At 40.5% G+C, this 22,400-nt stretch overlaps 3 long non-coding RNA genes and 1 pseudogene across 5 annotated transcripts in view; all 4 read right to left on the bottom strand.

The window, feature by feature from the left end:
* Nucleotides 1-22,400, bottom strand: part of LOC309867661 — a 743,341-nt gene that overhangs the window by 275,932 nt on the left and 445,009 nt on the right. The window lies entirely within an intron of this gene.
* Nucleotides 1-22,400, bottom strand: part of LOC309867660 (myocyte-specific enhancer factor 2A-like) — a 396,028-nt pseudogene that overhangs the window by 88,734 nt on the left and 284,894 nt on the right. The gene's annotated exons all lie outside the window — the stretch shown is intronic.
* LOC309867663 overlaps nucleotides 1-22,400 on the bottom strand; it is a 239,157-nt gene that overhangs the window by 32,878 nt on the left and 183,879 nt on the right. The gene's annotated exons all lie outside the window — the stretch shown is intronic.
* LOC309867662 overlaps nucleotides 22,033-22,400 on the bottom strand; it is a 49,100-nt gene continuing 48,732 nt past the window's right edge. For both annotated transcript variants that reach the window (XR_014313293.1, XR_014313294.1), the window contains exon 3: nucleotides 22,033-22,324. This is a non-coding gene — a long non-coding RNA (uncharacterized lncRNA). The remainder of the gene's footprint in view (nucleotides 22,325-22,400) is intronic.

Here is a 22,400-nt window from a genome sequence, read left to right as displayed (position 1 = left end):
CTCTGTTAAAAAAAAAAAGGGGGAGTGATATGACTGGGTTTAATCACCAGCTACATTTGAGATAGGAAGAACTACCTGAGAAATGTTCTCTAGGTAGAATCTTCTTTCTCTTTGTAAAAAGATTTTATTTATTTATTTATTTATTTATTTATTTATTTATTTGAGAGAGAGAGAGAGAGCGTGCACGTGGGGGAGGAGGAGTGCGAGGGATAAGCTCAGATGCAGGGCTCAATCCCAGACCCTGAGATCATGACCTGAACCCAAAGCAAGAACTGGATTCCTCAGGCACTGAGCCACCCAGGCGCCTTAGGATTAATCTCTATCTTGAGGTTATATCTAGGATATTCTCCAGAGGTATATAATCAGGGCACCCAAACATCATAGAGTAATAGGAAAATAAGACACCAGCTTCCTCCTCATTGGCTAACTCCCTAACTTCTGATTTGATTCTGGGGGGATAGGAAGGACACATTTGTTCTCACGCGAGTTTGAGTTTCCTGTTTTGTATTACTAACTAAATTCACATAATTGTGCAAGGATTGCTAGAAATTTTAATCTTGCAAATCTGAAACTCTATGCACAGGGAAGAACAACCCCGTGCCTTCCACCCCTCAGCCCTGGGAGCCATGGTTTCAATTTCTGTTTGTAGAAATTTGACTGCTTTATTTTTTATTTTATTTTTATTATTATTTTAAGATTTTATTCATTTATTTGACAGACAGAGATCACAAGTAGGCAGAGAGGAGGAAGCAGGCTCCCCGCCGAGCAGAAAGCCCAGAGTGGGGCTCGATCCCAGGACCCTGGGATCATGACCTGAGCTGAAGGCAGAGGCTTTAACCTACTGAGCCACCCAGGTGTCCCTATTTTATATTATTTTCAACCACTTTAGAGATCTCATATAAGGGGACACAGAAAATCTGGTGTGTGTGTGTGTGTGAGAGAGAGAGAGAGAGAGAGAGAGAGACTGGCTTATTTTGTGTAACGCAATAACCTTAAGTTTCATTCATATTGTAACGTGTGACAGAATTTCCTTCTTTTTAAAGAATAATATTACATTTTCTTTACTCATTCACACCACATTCTCTCAGCCCATCCATCCATCCATGGGGTCCTGGGAATAGTGCCCTATGAACCTAGAAATGCAGAAACCCCGTTCAGATCCTGATTTCAGTTTTCCGCAATACAGAAGTGGGATTACTGGATCATAGAGTATTTTTTAATTTTTGGAGGAAACTTCGCACCATGTTCCACAGCAGTTGCACTGTTTCACATTCCCAACCATCTGCGCTCCAATTTGTTCACGTCCCTCCACAGCCCTGCCCGCTACCAGAAGTCTTCATGACAGGAAGGGTAGGCTGATGCGGCAACCTTGGTAGTCGTCGTCTTTGAAGAAATTGTCACAGTTTTCTATCAACCACCACCCTGATCAACGTTCATCAATACTGAAACGAGACCCTCCTCCCAGCTAAAAGATTACAGCTTGCTAAATGCACAGATGATGGTTAGCAGTTTTCAGCAAGAAAATATTTTTTAATTTGGGTGCCTGGGGGACTCCGTTGGCAAAGCAACGGCCTTCAGCTCGGGTCATGATCCCAGAGTCCTGGGATCGAGTCCCACATGGGGCTCCCCGATCCACGAGCAGTCCGCCTCTCCCTCTGTTCTTATCCCCTCTCATGCTCTCTCTCACTCTCTCTCTCAAATAAATAAATAAAATAATAACAAAAAATATTTTTTAAACAAGGCTTTTTTTATTTGATTTCCATAAATAATATTAATTAATGAATTATGTGCTTTATGGTGACATTTGCATTATTGCGGTGGCCTGGAACTAAATCTGCCTTCCCTAGGGCCCTGATGGCACCACTTTCCCCCTCCTCCCTCCAGGCAGGCCCAAGAGTGGGAACAGCTCCCCCTGTTGTTAGCATCTGGGAGTCTCCCTCTGCTTTTTGCCTTGCTTTCTGCTTCCACAGCTCCAAGAAACAGAGGGCAAGCATCTATCTGATACATTGGGCAATTCTCCTTTTGTGTATATACGAGCTAGGTATATTTTGCATATTATACAAATTGTGTGAACATCATTTCTTTCTCTCTTTAAAATTGTTTTAAAAATTGGCAGCTTTCTTTACTGTTCTATTACTCTCTGTTACCACCAAACTGACTAAAAGTGCCTTGTAAACTGCATGGGGGAGGTCTGTTTGCTTGCCATCTCTGAAAAACTTTTATTTTCGCTACATAAATTGAGAAATGTCGAAACATTTAGCAAACAATAACTTAAAGAAAAGGGAAAAAGTTTTAAATGTTAACAAAGGGAGAAAAAATTGTAACTAAACTCTGCTAAGATAATCAAAATTTTATGAAGTTGGAATAGGAAATTGTTGTTTTAGGGTTTTCTTTTCCCCAGTTTTTCAAATCAAAATTTATTCAAATACATATTAATTGACTTGTGCAGATGTCTCATACAAGCTTATGTGTATGAAAACAGCACACAAAAATGTTCATGCCAAAGAAAAACGTTCTTAAAAAAAATGTTGATTATTTTAAATGTTTGTATCCATGCCAAATTTTGATAATTGTTAAAGTAACTGGAGATCTTTAACTTAAATCTTTAACTTAATATTTTCTAGTTCTAGAGGGTCTGGTGAAAATAATACATCTGTAAGAATTATAGGAAATGACACTTTAATGGAAAAATACTATCTGAAAACTATAATGCTAAATCTACTTGAATAAAAGCAATTGTACTATAAATTAAATAACTATCTAACTATCTATCTAAATAATACCTAAACTAAAAAGAGATAAGTCAAAATAACTTTAAAGACAGAAAACACATGCAGATGTTATGCTGTGGTTGTGGGAATTCAGGACCGGCCTGCGGTGAGCTCAGTCAAATCCTCAGGGGGCTCTGGTGGTGTGGCCCAGCTGCCTGGGCCCTCAAGTCCTGGCTCTTCTCCTTCCTGGGGGTGCTGATGATCCAGGGGTTCTCTGAAACTTCTGGGCCTCTGTGGGCAGCTGGTGGAGGAGCAGGAGTAAAAGGGCCACTTGGGAAAAGCTGGAAGTTGGACTCTGCTTTGGCCAACATTTGCCTGTTGTAATCACTTTCTTTCTTTAGCTCCTTGAGGCTTCTCTCGGTCAGCACAGCTGCCATCCAGCTTTCCTGAGCTCTCTTTGCATGGAAGAGGATCCCCTTTTGATAGTGTATGGCATTTTCCTCCAATTGTCTCCTGGTGTCTTCAGCGATGTCCTTGTAGAAGTCTCGAGTCTGAGACATGGCCTTGATGTTTCTACGTGTGCAGGAAAGATTCCACTTAATGTCTGCACACTGCTCTTCTGCCTCAGACCATTTTCTCTCAACGGGGCTGATGCATTCTTGATATAATTGAGGCAGAGTTTGAAGCTTCTGTTTCAGCTGCTGAATCTCCTCTTCAATCTGTGAATTTTCACGCTGCAAAGAGGCCTCCTTGGCTTGAAGATCTGTTATTTGTGCCATAAGCTCCTCATTCATTTGCTTTCCTTCCTGCAATTGTCTGGCTAGTTCCTGCTTTTTCGCTTCAGCACTTTGAAGGGACACATTGCAATCAGCATCATCATTGACACGCTTCAGATCACCCTCTGACCCATGGATGGGGCCATCGTCATTTTCTGTTTCCCTCTTTTCCTCGACCTCACAGTTGACATGACCCAAATGATCTCCAAGGTGTGTGGGACCGGGGAAGGTTTTCAGCAGGTTTTCACCCACGGGTACTAACTGGCTGACTTTCTCGTTCAGGGCCTGTTGGAACCCTGCGTTTGACTGTTCAAGCCTTTCTTTCTCCTGCTCCATTTCTTGGAGTCTCTGCTTCCATCTCGCAATTTCTTGGGCAAGCCATTCTGGACTCTGGAGATCAGGAGGGTTTTTAGTCACATCACCCAGTGTTTTCTCCCCAAGGTCTTCTCCCTTCTCTTCTGAGGCTTTGAAGATGGGTCTGTGACCAGTCTCTTGAGATGATTTAGGAGGCTGGCCCTTCAGTAACTTTTTCAGAAAGTCAAGAGTATTCTGAAGAGACAGCCTACAGTGGTTTGTATTTATTGCTGATAAGCACGAGGATGTTAAGTTGGGAAGACTGGCCTCCGCCCCGTGCAGACCTCGGGCATCATCAGCTTGTGTCAGCGGTTCCATATTCTCACTGCCTTTTCCACAGACTTCAGCGTGGGCGAAACACCTTTTGCCTGACACCTTCACACTTCTCTAAAATGTGTTGTTTCTTCACTGGTAAAACCAGTATCACAGTTTATACCAGGATCTCCCAGGGAAATCCACGGAGACCTGAAACGTGTCTCCAGCTTTCAGAAATCACCAGCAGAGGACCGCACAGGTGGTCTAGGACCAAGTGGAAAGTGGATCTATGGTAGGCAGGAGGCCATCCAGGGCTATGGAGAGCTCCCCAGCTCTGCCTCCAAAGGCCAGTGTTCTCTGGGTCTCAACTGAAGGCTCAGAACCTTGGGAGGCACTCTAGCGCTAAGGTAAACAGTTGCCTGACAACCAGAGCACAGCAGTTGCATTGGGGGATGGGGAGGCCAGCCAGCTTCTAGGAGACAGTTGCTCTAACTTTGCCCTGAAATAAAAAGTTATCTCACTTCTACAGGCATGGGGGGAGGTGGAAAGACTGATTGTAGCCAGGTGTCCAGCCACTGAAGGCCCACATGACCCGACAGGAAACCTACGGGTCAAAGCAGGGCCAGACCTTGACCATTCCCTCAGGACCCCCACCTGTAAGTGAGGCTCATTCTCCTGATTTAAAGCTTCCTTCTGCTTCAGAGAAGCCTGGCCCTGTCCTCCAAGGTCTCAGGGATCTGTCTCTTTTGAGGTCCCCTCAGCCACTCTGGGCAGGCAGCTTCCCAGGAGTGAAAGGGTCTCCCCAAAGGTATTAATTAAGACAATGGATTCTAGTTCTAGCAAGTCAGAAGAAATCAGCTGGAGCTGGCAGAGTCTCATGAATTCATGAATTTTCTGTGGAGCCAGCATGTCCAAGAATTTTTGGAAGGGATTAACTCTGTTCTAGGGGTGACTGCAGTGGTCCATGTGGTTCTCCTCTTTAGCCCATCACCCCCGAGATGGCCCCCAGGAGGGTCCCTTGTCCACAAAGTCATTTCCAGAAGCAGAACTGTGGGGAGAGGGCAGGTCCTTTTTTGGGCTCACCTTTTATTTCATTAAACCCTGTCTCATTCCCCAGGCATCTCTCTGGCAGACACAGCTCAGAACCCGTGAGCTAAAATGTTCATTCTTAGAAAGGGTTAATAATTATGGTGACTAACATAACACAATAGAAAAAGAAGAAAAGAAAGGTTAATAAAACTGACATAATCTCAGTGATCAAGGGAAAGAAAGACACGAAGTAACAATATAAGGAATGGAAGACAAAATATAAAAGAGAATATGAGCAATATGAAGAAAATTAGAGCATATGCACGTTGAATATCCATAATATTAACAATTTAAATAAAATAGAGAATTTCTTGAAAAACCCAACTTACCCAACTGGCAGAAAAATTAGAATAGTAGGAATCAGTCTATCTCTTACAGAAATTAAATATTTACTTTAAAAAACTCTCACACAGTAAACTCCAAGGACAAACAGATTTACTGGTAAACTTTTCCAAGTATTCAAAGAAGAAATATATTACTATTACACAAACTTCTCCAGAGAACAAGAAACAAGACTTCCCAACTCATTTTCTAAGGCCAGCATAACTTGTCATAACCTAAGAATGACATTAAAAGAAAAAAAAATTTCAGACTAAACTCTCACACACACACACACACACATACTTGCAAAAATAAAAAATGGGGTAAGAACAATCAAATCAAGTGATATATATAAAGGTGTATTTCAAGAAATACATTTTTAAAGCATTCAAATGCTTTAACATTGGAAAATCAACCAACATAGGATAATACATTAAAGAAAAAAGGGGAGAAAAATACCATAGAATCATCTACATAAACTCAGAAAAAGCTTTTGATAAAATTCAATACTGATTCAGGATAAAAACAGTGGCATTAGAAATAGCAGAAAAACTTTTCTATTCTGATAAAAGGGATCTTTTAGAAAAACTCTCAGTAAATACCATAATCAATGATCACATATTGAATGTGTTTTCCTAAAGTTGAGAATGAGACAAAGGATGCCCACTACCTTCACATTTATTCATTATTCTAGAGGTCCTAGCTAGTGCAATGAAACAATGTAATAAAGGATTTCAAAAAGAGTAAATCACTGTTCACAGACAACACAACTGTTTACATAGGAAATCCAAAATAGTGTACAACTTATACTATTAGAAATAAGTAAATTTTGAAAGTGAATTTTGCAAGATTGCTAGACACAAAGTCAACATTAAAAAAATAAACTAAGCTTTTATAGGCTTAGCAACAAGCATCGAGAATAATGAAATCTGGGGAAAAACATAATGACACTAAAAAAAATCCAATACCTAAAAATAAACAAAATAAAAAATGTTTAGACCTCTACATTAATGAAAAACAAATGTAAGGTAACCATATCTATTTATGGATTACAAGACTTAATACTGTAAAGATTTCAGTTCTCCTAAATCAATCCATACATCTGAATTCCAGTAAGTTTATTTTGTTGATTCTCTTAAGTGAATATTTTTTTAAAGATTTTATTTATTTATTTGACAGAGAGAGATCACAAGTAGGCAGAGAGGCAGGCAGAGAGAGAGAGAGAGAAGGAAGCAGGCTACCTGCTGAGCAGAGAGCCCGATGCGGGACTCGATCCCAGGACCCTGAGATCATGACCTGAGCCGAAGGCAGCGGCCTAACCCACTGAGCCACCCCGGCGCCCATCTCTTAAGTGAATATTGACACTTGGTTTCACTTGGAAAGAAAAATGACAAGAACAACCACTCAGTCATGCAGAATACCATGGTAGAGAATTTCTACTACCAAATATTAAACTACAGTAATTAAAATAGTACAGAATTGAGCAAGGATATAAAATACACAGATGGAACAAAACAGAGTTCAGAAACAGCCCCACATGTGTATGATTCCTTGATTCACAGCAAAGGCAACCCCTGTTATGCAATGGAGGAAGGATGGTTCTTAAAACAAACTGTACTGGGTGAACTGAGTATTTATCAGGAAAATAAATCTTAACCCCAACACCTCAAACCATACACAAAACTAAATTCAAAATGGATAACAGATCTAAAACATGAAAGGTAAAAAGCAGAAGAAAGCATAAAAACAATCTTTATGGACTTATGATAGGTAAGTATTTCTCCAACACAACACAGAGCAAAAGCCATAAAGGAAAAAAAAAAAAGAGAGAGAGAAACTGGACAACATTAAAAAAAAAAAAAAAAAGGATTGAAAAAGTGAAAAGGCAAGCCATGATATGAGGGAAGTTATTTGAAATGCAAACAATGAACAAAACACTCAGAATATATTAAATACAGAATGTATACTAATAATTACTAAGAAAAAAGCAGTCAAGGAGACTGCCTAAGAAAAGGTAGTGAGGTACGACTTAACAGGTAAGTCATAAAAGAAGGTATCTAAAGGGCCAGGAAAGTTATGAAAAGGTAATCAACTTCATCACACATCACAGAATCTTAAAATTAAAATGTTACTTTTGCTCACCCACCAGAACAGCTAAAATGAAAGGGATAAAAACTAGTAATGGTGAATATTTAGAGCAGATGAGCAGCTGGAACTTTCACACCCTGTTAGCAGAGCAAAAATTATAAATCAGTACAACCACTTTAGAAAACTATTGTTATTAAAGCTATCACAGGTATATTCTCTGACTTAGCAACTGTACCCCTCGACATATACCCAAGCATTCATAGGTACCAAAGACACACATGGGAGTATTCAAAATAGCACTCTTTATCATAGTCTCAAAGTAGAAAACAACCCAAAATTCTATTTACAGTAGAAAAAATAAGTGTACACATTGTGTTCTATCCACTCAATGGGATATCATACATCAATGAAAACATATATGAATATGTAGATTTATAAAATACATCTACATATATACCCACATGCAACACTAACATTAATTTCACAAACATAATGTTGCCCAAACGAACACATGCTGTTCACATAAATTCAAAACCAGGGGTAATTAACCTATGTGTTAGAAAGTTCAGTGAATGATTTTCCTTCCCTGGGGCAGGGAGATAATGCCTGGGAGACAAGACAGAGAGTTTCTGGGGTGGTGCACTGGGATATGCTGGTTACGTGGCCATGTACTTTTTGCAATAACTCTCTTAGCCACACTTAGGATTTGTGTGCTTTTCTTTTATGTTATACTTTAATACAAAATTTACTTTTTAAATAGAAACATATTATGCTAAGAAGGACCAACACAAGGTTTCACTAGAAGCTCCCAAATGGAAGTCAAGTGAAAGCTTCCAAGTAGAATTGAAGTGAGGTGAAGCAGCTCTTAAGTGCATGGTAGTGTCAACCCCAAGAGTTTTAACTCACTCTTCTAATGACTTGAAGTGTGATTTTATCTTAGTAGCTCCAAAAATCCATCATTGAAAACTCTATTCGCTATTACCTCCTTCAGTACTGCTCGCTAAACAACCCCAGAGGTTGGTAGTTCCTTCCATAAACCCTCCCAGCACCTAAGCTTAGCATCTATCTGCCACATAGTTAAATTTCTTCTGTAGGCTATATGTTTTGAATGAGTCTCCAGTGCTTAACAGTCTCTCTCTGATATGGTAAATATTCAAATTTGGATGAATAAGTGACACATATTCTCTTCAGCACAGAAACCTTTTTCCCCCATTTTAATGCAAGAATAATGAAACTTTTGACTCAAAATCCACAAGTTAAAAGTGACAAATTACGTCTGTGCCTAATCAAACCTGAAAACCAAATTGTCTAACTACCTCCACAGTATGGTTTCTGCATTCTTTGCCAAAATCTCCTGAGAAGAAATTCAGACACCCTTACCCTTGCCCCATCTGGCAGCTTAGTAAGAAAATGACTTAGGTAAACTCAACATATTAATTATTAATTCAGGCTAATTCTAGTTGCTGAGTATAGTGGCAAGCTTCATCTTTTAATAATATCATTTCCTTAGCTTAAAAAGCTCCATTACACAGTCACTTACATATGCCTAGCTCCTTTTTCTCTCTAAAATTGGGATGTCTTTTCCACTGGTAGATCCAGTGTATCTATGCTGAATTTAAACATGACTCTCTATGGGATAATGAGAGTTCAGGGAATGTTACATCCTTTGCCAGTTCTCTGCTTTTATGTTATTCCCCGAATAAACCCTATTTTACATTAGTATTGCATGTGTTCATGAAGCAGGTCCCCCATGTTCCCTCTATGTGACATAGTCCTCAGATTTATGAAGGGACATTTACTTGCAAGCTTGCTTAGAATCATGATGGAATAGTTATTTTATCACTCTCCCCTGTTTTATCAACCTTCATAAAGAATCATACTGTGTGAGCCCTACATTTTATCAGAAGAATTTTCATGAGATGAAACAGGAGTTCTCTTCATTTAGGTCCAGTGACAACTCTAATCACTTCCACTAACTTCTCTATCAGCTATTCAGCTGAGTTTTGTCTCCAATTATATCCATATTACCAGATGAATTACTACTCAAACTCTGCAGATTTTATCTTTAGTGCTGTTCTGTTCCTGGTAAGCTTCCAGAAACCAGCTTTTCTGGAAACTTCTCCTGAGAGGTAAACTTTCCAGAGCAGAATCTACCCCTCCTGCATATGCTGTGACTACTAGATTATTCACAATATTCTATGAAACTATTTTTCCTTCTTTCCTGTAAACCAAGAGCATGGCAAACTTCTTAAAAGGCCAGGAGTAATGATTTTAGGCCTATGGGCAACTACTCAATTATGCTGTTACAATAGGAAATCAGGCACAGACAATATGTAAACAAATGCACATGGCAGTTTTCTAACAATGATTTGTTTGTAAAATGAGCCAGCTTGCCCATGAACCACAGTTTGCCAATACCTGCTCTAAACTCTTACAATTTCTGGTCTTCATATATCAGTACTATAATTATCTTGAACTTATAAGGGTTTATTGACATTGGTGCTAAAAATTAAGTTCAATATATTTTATCAATTAAAACTGAGATCAATATAATAACTGTTCTGGGAATATTTGTGATAATATGAGTTATAAAAAAATTCTCTTTATTTGTTGGTTAACCAGAAAATTTAATTGACTAAAGCACATTCACTGATAACCATAGTTAACTTAGGTATTCCCTAATTATGAAAATAGAGGTGATAATTTATAATAATAATTAACCTATTAAAAACAAACATAATCAAATGAACAAAAGACTAAGTATATTACAATAAATCTACACAATGGACAGTAACGGTGGGACTACAGTGATCTCTTCTTTTCCCCTATATTTTCTAGAACCAACATCTATGATTTTTGCAATAAGAAAAAGTTTCTTTAAAGCACACGATGACAAGCTAAAAGTGTTTAAATTTTTTATTTAGTTTGAAAACAAAAATAGACTTGGAATTAAATTTAAGAAAAATTCAACCATTCTGTCCTATGCTCCTCTTTTAAAAAAAAAATATTTACATCAAGAATAAATAAGTTAAAATTTTCATTTACCTGTCGATTCCTCTCATCCATTATACGTGTGATTTGAATTTTCTTCCACCCCATTTTCAATCACCTTTCCTTCCTTATATTCCATACATTTAATTCAAAATGTATTTTCTTCAATACCCTAATGCATCGTACACAGCTTCTATTATTTCAGCTTCTGGTGCAAGGGCTACAGCTGAAATTTTCTAGAAGATCTAAAAGAAAACACAAATTAGAAAATTTACGTTCTAGAAGTTTGTAAATCATGGAACTGTTATACAAATTTCAAACTTACCTCTACGCTGCACATAGGCACATATTGGTTGAAATTCCTGGTTACATATTGGTAGTTAACTTGAAGCTTTGTTAACTTCACCCCTAAGAAATCCCTTGAATCTTTTTGTGCCTCTAGCTCTGGCTGAAAATAAGCTTTGAGTTTTTCTCAATGCATATAGTAAAAGCAACAAGAGCCAATACTTATTGGGATTTTTCAATGTGCCAAGAATTTTTCCATGTACCTGATATATCTTAACTCATTCAATCCAAACAGCAATCTTTTTGGTTATAATTATCTTCACCATTTTATAAATAAGGATACTGAGGCAGAGAGATCCTAAATAAATATGTCCAAGGTAACACACACAGTAAAGGGCAGGGCTTGGAATATGAACTCAGGGACTCTGGCGCCAGAATTTCTCTGCTTGGAAAATATCCTTGGAAATATCCTTGGAAAGTTTCTGATGTCCTCCATGTCAAAGGATGAACTAATAATCTGGGTAGCCCCAATCTGCCCTTACAAATGATTCTTGCAAACTGCCCTAGCTACCACCCAAATTACTGTCAATCCATAAAGGCACCATATGATTTCATAATAATGTCCACTTATTAAATGAAATATTGTTCCTTTTAGCCATTTAATAAAATTCTCCTAATTTATCAAGATTCAGTTCCCCTGGATAGAGTAAACCATAGCACCTTATACTCTATGGCTATTTGTATAATAAATTCTAAGTCCGTATTCCTGAGACCATGAATCCTTCAAGAACAGGATTTTTTTTTATTCCATTTATCCCTGTAATTCAATGACTGGCAATGATATCATCTGTCATGTTCCGAATGACAGTTGTGTCAAAGACCTAGTGTTTTCAAAACTTACATAATAAAATATTTACAAGGGAATAAAAGACAAATACTAAAATACAATAATACATTCTCAGGGGAATTTTATTCAAGTATTTCTAATTTTGTGCATATACAGCCACAAAACTTTAAAAGTACTGTGCAAATCCATATTTGATTAAATCTGGCTTTTGCTCAAAAGCAGTGAATTTTTCATTTCTTAACACTACCATCATAACTATAAGCATGGCATGTCTTACGTATCTTCCCTTGTATTCTTTCATTTCTTCATTCATACAAACATTAACTGAACATCTATTAACAATTGATAACCTATTATTATCTGGCCCTTTGTGGAAAAAGTTTGCCAACCCCTGGTATAATCAACCTTTATTTTCACGCTCAGTAATATCTGTCCACTCACCTTGCATGCACTCTTTTCACGCTTGTTACCAGCACGTAGCTTAAAAGAATAATGGTCCCCATTACACTTTCTTAGCACTTTGTAATTTCAAATACACACATTCTCCTGTTAAGGGGCCCACAAGCTGTCATCAGTATCATCGACGTAGGAATAAGGAAGCCGACGTGAACAGGATAATTGGCTGCTGAAGGGAGATTAAAGAGTTAGACTTTTACTGGAGTGTCCTGGATCCTCCACTCTTTTCACAGTGCCAAGATCCAGGAGAATTCAAAATTAGAATGCCCAGCTCTGTGCGGAGAAGACGAGACTTGGGAGTCAGAAAGACCGAATTTCGAATCCTACTTGTTCTACTTCCTATCTTTGGGTTCTTGCACAATTTACTTAAAATTCAAGACATGAGAACATCTCCAAAAGGGCCAAAAAAGATACTTACTTTACAGATTATTTGGAGAAAAATTAATTCATTGAAAGGCTGTCTCTGGGCCAGACACTTTACTAGGCTAATTGTATGTAGAGGGAACCAAATAGATGTGGTCCCATGAGATAATACTCTTATACTGTACCAAGCACAGGTCCTTATATGTAACCTCTCAGAAAGCGATACTGGTATGGCCTTTCTGTTAGTATTGCTGTCTTACTAGTATGATTGTTATTAAGGTGGGGGATGTGTTTAGGAAGACTGGAGGAAAAAGCTCAATGAAGGTGGTCAGCCAACCAAGTCCCTTCCTTCATTCCAACCATCCCTTTCCCTCTGATACTTTCATCACAACAGAGCTAGAGGGCTGGTAATGAAGTCTCAGGACAGTGCCCCCAATCCTCACAAGCACAGCTCATTGACCTGTGCATGCTTCCTCCATGGCTCTCCTCCAAGGCAAAGCTTCTACTTAATGCTATTCCCAGGGTCTAGAGCAGGTGTTATAAGCACCACCTGTATACTACTTACCCCTGCCTGTGAGCAACACCATTATTGAGCCCAAAGGGATCCTTCTTAGCCCATTCTTTGGTACCCCCAGGTAGCCCTATGATCTCGCAAGCTTGCCCAACAGAAAAGGAAAGCCCAGATGACGCACACAGCCTCCAAATTAACTCACATCCCCACCCACTGTCCCCTCACACTGCTGCCCTGCTATTCCTGAATCACACCAGGCACTCCTCTGCCTTCCTGGAGCCTGTACACTTACTCTTCTCTCCTCTAGAGAAGCTCTTTCTCCAGGCACCAACACACCTGGATTCCTTGCCTCCTCTAGGTCTTTGGGTAAATGCAACCAGGCCAGAAGAGGTCTTTTGGGACTTCTCTGTTCAAGCACTCCCAATCACCTTCTCTGCTTTGTTTTTCTCTATTACACCTGGCCCTCTCTGAACATATCTGTAGCCTGCCCCCATTGGGACCAGGATGAGATCTCCACGAGATAGTGGGTGTTTGTTCGGTTGACAGTTGTGTTCCTGGTGTCTACAGCAGCATCTGCACATAGTAGGCACTCAACAGAGGAGAAAGGAGGGAGGAAAGAAGAAGAAAGAGGCCAACCCCACAGAAGCTCCTGGAACATGGCTGACGTGCCCGTCTCGTGGACACGGTGATGGTGAGGAATGATTCTGGAGATAAATCACTAACAGTACAGAACACATAACTGAAAGGTAGAGAAATTAATGTACCTGTTCAGTTGTGCCAGGTGTAAGCTAGTTCCTCTGTACTGCTTTGTCACTGTGCTTCTCTGTGGTCATGAAACTGAAGGTCTGTGGTTGGCTGGTAGTTTTTCTGGAAACCTCCCAATAATGTAAGGTACTTCTCTAAACCACTAAACTCATCTGCATAAGCTAACACCGACGCTACGCTAGTTATTTAAAACCTCAACTGCCAAATGAAATGTCAGAAAATCCCCAGTGGGCGACTACATGGACAATGTGGTGGTAGGAGGCAATAATCCTCTCATTCAGGATTATTAGTCGCTGAGCACAACAAGGCCATTCAACCACTATAATTATCCTCACCTTTAAAAGGGCACAGTGGACACACAAAAATAACTACCTTCCTTCGAGGGGCACCTGCGTGGCTCAGTCGACTGAGTGCCCACCTGGCCCTCGACTTTGGCTCAGGACATGATCTCAGGGTGCTGGGATCAAACCCCGCATTGGGGGTTCCGCACTCAGCATGGAGTCTCCTGGAGCATTTCTTTCTCTCTCTCTCCATCTTCCCTTCCCCCTGCTTGTGTGAGCTCTCTCTCTAAAATAAATAAATCTTAAAAAAGAAAAATCTCCCTTTGACTACCAACTTTTTTAGATCAGCGGCTCTGAGTCGTCTCATTTCCAAACTCCTGATGTACATAGAGTTTTGCACTTGGATTCAGACAGTCCTGGATTTAGCTCCTGGCTCTAACACCAGCTTGATGATGTTAGGTAAGTCATTAAACCTTCCGGGCCCTCATTTCATTCTGGGAAATGTAATGGTAGAAACCACTATAATAACTAATAAATACAAAGGTAATATGCAAACCATGTCAGGTGCTTGTGCCCTCAAGCTATTTGAGCTAAAAGCCCTTCATTTTTTTTGGCCTTAAAATTTTGCATGAAACTCAGCAACTTGGCTTATTCCCTGCCTGAGTTGGAGTGGATATGCCCTCCCTCTTCAGGCCCTTTCCTGACCACCTGCTACATGACTCCTCCCCATTCACCTTGCCCAGTGATCCAGCACGAATCAGGGGCCCGGACCACCTCAGATCTTCGTCATTGTCTTTGTGAAATCTGGGCCTATGCTCAACTACACCACCATCAACACCAAGGAGGGGAACCAGTGGCAACTTTCTGTATTTTCTAAATACCTGACTTTATAAAGCAGAAGAGAGTATCTTATAAAATGAGTACCAGGGAAGGAAGTGAGAAGAAAAAAGGCAAGGGGGGAAAAAAGGAAGAAAAAAGAAGCTACTCTACCCCTGGGTCTCCTTAACTGTATTTAACCTGACACTTAGGAATTCCTTTAGAGCCTGCCCTCCTTCCCCCAGGCCTCCATGTATCACCACCTTCCCCAACCCAGCGGAAATTCATGCAGCCCCACAGTACCTAGCATGGCCTGTGGCTTGAAAATCAGCTGTGGAGAAACATGAGTCAATATATTTCACGTAAGGGCCTGTGGGTGGCTCAGTTCGTTGAGTGTCCAGCTCTTGGTTTTAGCTCAGGTCATGATCTCAGAGTCCTGACACTGAACCCCACGCAGGGCTCCACGCTCAACATGCAGAATTGGCTTGAGATTCTTGCTCTCCCTCTCCTTCTTCCCACCACTTAAATGATTATTTTAAAATGTGTGTGTGTGTGTGTATATATATATATATTTTTTTTTTTCCACATAAATGAGATGTGCAGAAAGCTGGAATGGAAAGAAAAAAAGGTATCTGTTCCTCAGGAGCTCCCAGTCTAATAAGAGATGCCAACTTCAAGGGGCGCCTGGGTGGCTCTGTGGGTTAAAGCTTCTGCCTTTGGCTCAGGTCATGATCCTAGGGTCCTGGGATCGAGTCCCGCATCGGCTCTCTGCTCAGCGAAGCCTACTTCCTCCTCTCTCTCTGCCTGCCTCTTTGCCTACTTGTGATCTCTGTATGTCAAATAAATTTTTAAAAAATCTTAAAAAAAAAGAGAGAGAGAGAGAGATGCCAACTTCTAAACAACCAATGAAAATACAAAATGGTGGATGGGATTGGCAATAAAAAAGGTGCCCTTTGCCACCTCCTATCCCCAAGTTTTGGTGATGACAGCAAGCAGGATAAAACTGTAAGACCACCTTTCATCCATCAGAAGCCAGACATACAAAGTCATGTAAAGGAGAAAATCTGGTTGCCGGGCAACCATGTGAGGTTCTCATCCTGACTGAAAGTGATAATTACACAGCTAATCAAATAGTGTGTCAATCCAAAAGAGGACAAGGTCATGCAAGAAGACCTGGATAAAAGTTTGTACTTACTCCTGAACCCTATGGAGGGAAGAGAGAGCCCAGCCCACAGGACTCTAAGAACCTTGGCCTCATGGCCTAGGCAGATTGGCATGTGGGCATCATGTCATTGGCCCAAGCTAACAAAATGTGAGTATGTCAAGTCCTCATTCAGAATTCAATCGCTATTGGGAGATGGATGGCTATCTACACCATTCTCTTCTCAGGCATTTGAGTCCACAAAACAGTCTCCTGATTCTATGTGACTTGTAATGCAGGCTGACTTCAGGGAGCCAATACACCCAACAGGCTCTCCAAAGTATTTCTAGGCCCTGATATAATTATTGCTCACTCCACTTTAATGAAGTTGATGCTCATTATGATTTGACTTCCCAAATAACTTGACAATAATGACACAGTGAGCTGTTTATATCAAAATAAATAGGAGAGTCTACATAGTATTTCATTCTCATTGCATATAAGTCACCATTTGTAATTTCTAGCTCAGTCTCATGGGTATTGGGTTATCATGAAGTGGTACTCTGAGCCAGATGGCCAGTGGACAGTTAATACAGGTCTTGGAAGCTAATGATCTTCTCGGGATCTTACTCAGTGACACCTTTGCCGACTACCCATTTGCCTTTCCTTCCCTACTCCCTCTATTTGCTCCAAACCCTTTCTTCCTCTACAGATGTCTAGAGAAAGCAGAATGAGGTTAGTGTTCCATGACAGCAAAAGTGAAATGCTGTGTAAATAAAGGTAGGGGGAAGATACAGATTATATAGTCAGGAAACCCAGACAAGGAAAAGAAATTTTCAGCTGGGCTTTGAAGGATTGAGAGAATTTATGTGAGAGGAGAAGACAGATGTGAGATGGGTCTCTGAAGATTACAGAGACCATGAGAAGCAAGGAAAGGGGAACAGTCTAACATCATTTCATGTCATTTCACGGGTGCCACCTGGTGCATAATGGTGATGTTGCCAAGAAACAAATGTTTGTATCTGTGAGAACACTTCAGAGAGACAGAATTCTGCCAGAACCAGTTGTGATCAGGTTTCTGTGGACTATCCAGTGTGGTATGAATCTGGGACCCAGGAGAAAGTCTGGAGACTCCTCTTCCAGCAAATGCATCCTTTATTCTAAAATGACTTTCTTCCAATTTGATCTTAGGGATGACTGAGCACGACAGTGAGACTGTTCCATACTTGACTATTTCAGACTTCCATGTGACGTCTCTACATTCTCACATTCATTTTTCCTCTTCCCTCTTAATTTTTTTCTTTGCTTTCTCATTCCATTTCCCCTAAATGTTAAGCCCACGCCTCACTTCATTGCTGACCCTGACAGGAGTGGGGAAAAAACTGGAAGACACTCAGCCAACATCATTATCTGGGGTGTTATCCCACTGCTGCAGGTTCAGCCTTGAAGTTGCCCTTGGACATAAAACATGGGAGACAAACATCAATGGGTACTTGAACCACAGATGCTCCTTGCTTTACCCCTCCCCGCTCTGGAAAGCTACAAATAATATCAGCCACACCACGAATACTCAGCAAACATCTTATTGTCTTTGTGGTACCCCAATATGGTGGAAGGAGATAAAAGGGGGATAGGCAGAGCAATGCACTTGACCACATGTGATCCCATAGGCCTGACTAGCTACAGCCCAGTCCACGCCAATCCTTTCTTCCCTCCTCATTGCTTCTCCCATTCCATGAGAGTGATAGTAACCTGTCCACTATTCATCAGGAAGAAAAGAGATGACCTGTATCCTAGATACAGATTCACCAACCCCCAAACTCACATGACATGGATTCACCAGAACTTCCATCTTCATTGAAAAAAAGACAGAAGAACACATTCAGATTTAAGGCTAGTATCATATTTGGGCTGAAGAGTCTATACCTGTCTAAATCTCTCTGTTTTCAGTGAAATCATATAGATAGAAATTTCATTTCCAGTATGTTTCTTTCCAAAAAATCCTAAACAAATAAACAGGGAAATTCTGACTTCAATGAAATTATAAACTGAAGAGAACTTACAACAAAGACACTGATAAAAACTGTATGAACCTGAATGGATACATTACTATCGTTGATTTCCTCATATATAAATAGTGATTGAGCACATGCTCTGTGTCAGGCACACAGCAAGGCCCCAAGAAAACAAAGACAAATTAGACATGACTCCATTAGACCTACCCACAGACCAAATTACACAGCCTAGTGGGGAAGATAAGCAAGGGAGTGGTAACTTCTATACCATGCAATAAAGTCTAGATCCTCGGGTAGTGGGAGAAGCCCACTCAATATGGTGGAAGGGAGCTCAAAAGGGGGATAGACAGAGCAATGCACTTGACCACATGTGATCCCATAGTCCTGATTAGCTATAGCCCAGTCCCGCATCCTCTGCAAACCAAGCAGATATGTAGCACTCAAGTGACCATGGGAGGATCAGTCTCAGTTTCTACTTTGCACGTCCTAGGACAGGAAAATAGAAGCAGAAGATTCGTATTCAAAAAAGAGGTTTAGAGAGACCTGGCTGACTCAGCTGATGAAGCACGTAACTCTTAATATGAGGGTTGTGGGTTTGAACCTCAGATTCAGGGCACAGATGACTTCAAAATAAAATATTAAAAAAAGTTTGCTTTCTCTTCATGGGTGAGTTAAAAAGGAAAATTATTTAAAATAATTTTTTAAATTATTCCAAGAGTTTTGCATTTAGCCCAGAAAAGAGAAAGTAACCACTACCAACCATCCATTGACCATCCATAAACAGCCCCTCAACAAAGACCACCCTTCCTAGCACATATCACATCAGAAAGTTCCTCAAACACCTATGTCAGGGGCAGCAAAATGCTCACCACCTCCTAACCACCCCACTCACACTTCAGGTTGTGTCCACCATATTTCCTCACCTATCAAATCTACACCAACTTGCGCAAGCCCTCATGTCCTGTCACAATGCCTGTCTGTCCCAATGCACTGATATCCTCCAACCACCAGGCTGCCAAGAGGCAAGGCTTAGATGTTTTCCACAGACAGTTCCAATATCTTCTTGCCTCTTATGCTTTCTTTAGAGCTACACAAAGCTGTCTCTTAATACCTCGTAACTTAAAGGCAGGGTCACTTTCCTATCCATCTCTATTTCTAGTCACGACCTTTATGGTGCCTGAGTTAAGAGTAGGTACTCGAATATTTATAGTCAGCCAAACAACTTCACGGCATTAACCTAAAAAAAAAAATTATTCTGGGGCCACCTGGGTGGCTCAGTTAAGTGTCTGTTTCTTGGTTTCTGCTCAGGGCCTGATCTCAGGGTTCTAGGATTGATCCCCCCGTCAGGCTCCCCACTCAGCGGGAGTCTGCTAGTCCCTCTCCCCCCCCTCCTCCCTCCATGCTCCTGCTTTCTTTCTCTCTCGCCCATAAATAAAAATAAAATCTTTTGTAAAAAAGTAATCATGGGCACCTGGGTGGCTCAGTGGGTTAAAGCCTCTGCCTTTGGCTCAGGTCATGATCTCAGGGTCCTGGGATCAAGCCCCGAATCAGCCTCTCTGCTCAGCAGGGAGCCTGCTTCCCCCTCTCTCTCTGCCTGCCTCTCTGCCTACTTGTGATCTTTGTCTGTCAAATAAATAAATAAAGTCTTTAAAAAAATATAATCTTAAAAGAAGAATTCTAATCCGAGAGTGTTAGCCTATCAAACCCAAAAAACCCACACATTTTCTTCTGATCGGTTAATAATGTAACAAGAAGATAAACTTCAGTATCCAATTCTACATTGGATATAATTACCTCCTTCACACCAAACTATGAATTATGAATTATGTTTAATAATTCACCTGATTTATATCTTGATTACTGGAAAAACATATTTCAAGTTTATAAACAATGGTAACAACTGTAACACAGTTACAAAAAGAATTTCATAAAACTAAGTGGTAAGGAAAAAGATAGTTAAGTCATTGAATGGTTAATCGTGACTTATCATCAAGTTTCCAAAGGAATCTGGTCGCAATGTACTTACTCCAGATATCCAAGATCCATTCCATAATGACACCCAAATATATGACACAATTAAATATAAATATATGACACCCCAAAATATGACAGTCTCTGGTTAAATAAAAAAATTTGGTTGAATAACAAAAATCCCAGTTGAAGATCCAGGTTTGTATGCAATTATAACAGAAACCTAGAGTCTCCACACAAAAAAATTCACTTCTTCCCTCAAAGCTGCAACCTACTTTAGTAAAAATTGATGGGGAACTAAAAAAAAAAAAAACAAAAACAAACAAACAAACAAACAAAAAAAAAACTGATTAAACCAGTCACCATGATTAACTAATCTGGGGACTGAATTTATATTAAATGTGTTCTAGATATACAAGATTTTCTCATAATTGTATTTGGCTATTTTATCTCATCAAAATACTAAAGCATTAAAAAATCAATGAAACCATAAGAATTTGAATACTTGAGTTTTTTTTTTTTTTAAATGCAAGTGAAGCTGTCCACAGGCAAACATGCACACGTGTTCACAAGCACACACAAATGCACACACATACAAGTGAGACTGGAGCAAGTTCAAACCCTCTGACAGTCAAACGGAGACACACATTCATACATTTCTTAGGAAGATGAGTATGCAGGGGTCCCTGGGTGGCTCAGTCAGTTAAGCGACTGCCTTCGGCTCAGGTCGTGATCCCAGGGTCCTGGGATCAGGTCCCATGTCAGGTTCCCTGCCCAGCAGGTGAGTCTGCTTCTTCCCCTCTCTCTGCTCATTCTCTCTCTCTTTCAAATAAATAAATAAAATCTTTTTTTTTAAACAAATCAGTTTATTCTCTGATAGTTTTTGAAGTCAGAAATCTGAAATAGGTCTCCATGAGCTAAAATCACTGTCTGCACAGAAGAGTTCATTCTGGAAGTCTGAGGAGACTATGTTTTCTTTTCTATCCTAGCCTTAGAGCCACCTGTACTCGATGGTTCATGTGTCCTTCATTTACCTTCAAAGCCAGCAAGAGGACATCCAAAAATTGTACTTTGACTCCACGTCTTCAACCTCCCTCTTCCACATTTGGGGAACACTTTTCATCTATTTTATTTAATTTTTTTTTTAATTTTTATTTTTAATTTTTTAAATTTCTTTTCAGTGTTCCAGAATTCATTGTTTATGCACCACACCCAGTGCTCCATGCAATACGTGAACTTCGTAATACCCACCACCAGGCTCACCTAACCTCCCGCCCCTCCAAGACCCTCAGATTGTTTTTCAGAGTCCATAGTCTTTCATGGTTCATCTTTTTTTTAAAGGAATATTAACATGCATTTTTGTCTACCATAACACTGAGCAGTGGTGGAGACACACACACACACACACACACACACACACACAAAGCAAAAAGTTCGAGGAAAAGTTATGCTCTTAATTTCTTTGCCAGGAACATGGGAAAAGGAAAACTCATCCAATAGGGCTTTTAATGCCTTAAAGTATCCCAGAGAGGTTATTTGTAATAGTTTTAAAATACATAGAGGTCAACCCTAAAACGAATGGGAACAGTGGGTGCAATCAATATTACCTGAATTTAAATTCTTATAAATGACATTCTCTCCATCCAAGTGAACCACAAAAATAACTCCAAACCAAATCTTCCAAGGGCAAGGAGTACACATAGAAAGGAGAAAAACAGAAGAAGGAGCAGGAAAGTGCCCAGCCCTGGTCTCACCTCTGGCTCTTCCAGGGCCTCGTCTCCAGCCGGCGTCTTCTGCAGCAGATCCAGGATGCCATTGCTAGAAGGCCTCCTGTCCTCGGCGGGAGAGACATAGGCCTCCTCGGAGTCCGTTTCCACCACATGGAGGTAGTCGGCTTCTTCCTGGCTCCAGTCCAATTCCTCCTCAGACTGTTTCAAGGAGCTACTGCTGCTCTTGGGCAAGATCCCCACCGTTGACAGGCTGCTGGGCACCGAGGTGTACGATGACTGGGGCCCAGAGTTAAGGCCTGCCCTCTGGGGCCAAGGCCTCAGCCTCCAAGAGGTTAGACAGAGAGGCTGAGGCGGCGGTCCAGGGAACGCCTTGCCCGTAGGTCTATGGGCTTGTTTGGGTTCTTTTTCACCCTCCTCTTGCTCAGGTTGATTAACAAAGGCCTGCTCTGCTGTTTCAAAGAGCCCCAGACAGACGGTTTATCCTCCATGGCTGCCTGAAGACCCAGGAAGTCACTCCATGAGAGAGCTCCTCCGTGTGGGAAACAACCGCAGCGGCTCCTAGAAAACACCATGTGAGGAGAGAGAACACAAATGACCCTTCTCGGTAGTATCTAAGCACATCGAAGTGTAAGAT

This window comes from Mustela nivalis (assembly GCF_964662115.1).
Source record: "Mustela nivalis genome assembly, chromosome: 6".
Taxonomy (NCBI): Eukaryota; Metazoa; Chordata; class Mammalia; order Carnivora; family Mustelidae; genus Mustela; species Mustela nivalis.
Note: the sequence above shows the minus strand (reverse complement) of the source record. Positions and strands in the feature narration are given on the sequence as shown.